At 37.5% G+C, this 2,365-nt stretch overlaps 1 pseudogene; it reads right to left on the bottom strand.

The window, feature by feature from the left end:
- Positions 1-332: 332 nt before the first annotated feature.
- Positions 333-1,460, bottom strand: LOC116904395 (annotated as a pseudogene).
- Positions 1,461-2,365: the final 905 nt, after the last annotated feature.

The raw sequence follows: 2,365 nt of genomic DNA, 5'->3' as shown, positions 1-2,365 counted from the left end.
AGTTTCTAGCTCATCCAAGAGTTGTGCACTACCACTACTACTAATTCCAGTTCTTTCAGTTGTTCTCCCTCTATCCTCTCCACAATTGATCCGTCCCATTCCACTCCCACCCCTTCTTTCACCCCATTCTTTCCCCCCATCCACATCTAATGTCTATTTTATTTTCCCTTCTCCTCAGTAAGATTCAAATATCCTCCATAGAGCCCTTTTTGTTAATTAGCTTCTTGGGGTCTATGGATTTTAGCATGACGGCCATTTTCTTAAAGACCAGATTATAATTCTTTTCATCTTTGTAGACTAGACCCAAATTCAGTCAGCTTTCATGTTAGAATCTATAATTCAGTTGAGTGTTCAGGACTACAAAAGTCATCTTTTGACTTTCTGTGAAAGTATGCACAGATATTCCTCCTGGAGCTGGGACTAATGGTAACTGGGCTTGGTGATGTCTTTCCAGTTTGTCTTCTGTAACTGGGTGTCTGGAATAATGGACTTTGTGGAGATGAGTTCTTGGCCTTCTGATTGGCTTTCATACATAGCCAACAGACAGTTCTCATTTTCTGGGAATCTGTCATCATTTAAGAACCATCTCTACAAAGTTTCAAAGGAAGATGAAGCATTCTACAGCCTTCATTGGAATAAAGACTGACAGGAAAAGAAGATACTTGTGCCAGCACTTTCAGTCTTAATAAGTTTGGTAGGACCCATAGAATTCTTTCTAAGACCTTCCTGGTTGCTGGAAAGGTAGCACGGATGCAAATGAAGACTATCTGCTTGGACATCAAATTCAGTGACACAATTGCAAACCTTCACATATCTGTCTCACACTCTCCAGACAACTTAAGTTGCCTCTGAACTCTATGTTGAGATTCAGAGCAAGCATCTGCTAGTGATGACTTCTGGCTCACAGGAATCATCTTATCGATAAAATCTTTGTCTCACAAGCAGATAGAGTGACTGGTGGTGATGAGGAAGCTATTCAGATCACCTAGCTTCTAAGCAACTGAAAGTTGAGAGCAGCTTGGGAGACACAGGAAAGATGAAGCCTCTTCTACTTACTTGAGACCAGGTCTTAGCAGGAGTGGTTTTGACTGAAAATGTGGGAGTATTTGAAGGAAGAGGGAGATCTCCAGCATAGCTTGGAGTACATGCTGCTGTTAATGGAGTAAAAATAGACCAATGGCTCTTGACTCTGGGAGCTTTGGCAGAAGTATTCTGGCTACTCAGTACCATTATGAACTGGCTTTCCTTTTTTTTTTTTCTTGAGAGGTCCAACCCACTGTGGAATGTTTATTGTCTCATGGTTTCTTATCTAGGCCTCTGGTCAAGGGCCATTTTTATTGTGTATTATCACCAGAGCAGGTAGCAATCTTGGTTAAGCCCAATGGACAGCAGTATACAGAAGTGACCTCTTGAGAACCCGGGAGCACAGAAGGAAGACACAAAGACATGGAAACCTGCATGTAGATCTGTCAGTGTATTGAATGCCCTGGAACTGGAGTTATAAACAGTTGTAAGCCTCCATATGGACGCTGGAAATTGAATCCCAGTCTTCTTGAATACCAGCCAGTGCTCTTAAGTGCTGAGCCATGTCTCCCACCCCTGACCATTTTTCTTTTTTTGTTTTTGTATTTGTTTTTGTTTTTACTAACTTTTAAATGAGTGTTCTTGGAGGTTTATAATGGAGACTGATTCATTTTAAAATGTCACTGTTATAAAATGATTTTATTTGAAATTTGAAAGTTAAGAAATTGTAATGAGGTTGTGATCCTTGAACTAATAATACTAAGAGGATCTGCTTTGTTAGGATTTGATACTTTTCATTTAAGATCTTCCAATGAAACTACTATGCTTCTCTTCTTTTGACCCTGAATGACACCTTGAATTAGGACTGAATGTGTTTGGGATGCTGAAGGAGTATATGATTACAAATAAAAATTTTTAATTACATAAAATAAAAGCATTAAAATAAATCTTAATAAGACAATTCAGTGAACTGATAAAGTTGGTAGATATTTGAGGCACACAATTATTTCTGTGTAAATTTGGTCCATGGGGTAGTTTCTATTTTGCAATGTGTTTCTTTCTAATGAAACTGTCTGTAAATAAGTGTGCCTTAATACAAGTAATATTGTAAAGATTGAGCAGGTTGTAGTTATATATTTAGTACTACACATAACCATATAACAAAAATTAATGGAAAAATAGAGCATGACTTTGAAAAGGAGCAAGAAGTAATATATAAGAGGGTTTAAAGGAAAGAAAGCAGGAAATGGTATACCTCAAAAATTAAAGAAATGATTATAAAAAATAAGATGTAAGGTTTGTACAGTGGACAAACCACCAATAAATTAATAGTATTGTAACA

Source organism: Rattus rattus, chromosome 6, assembly GCF_011064425.1.
Source record: "Rattus rattus isolate New Zealand chromosome 6, Rrattus_CSIRO_v1, whole genome shotgun sequence".
Taxonomy (NCBI): Eukaryota; Metazoa; Chordata; class Mammalia; order Rodentia; family Muridae; genus Rattus; species Rattus rattus.
This window is presented reverse-complemented; position numbering and strand designations above follow the sequence as displayed.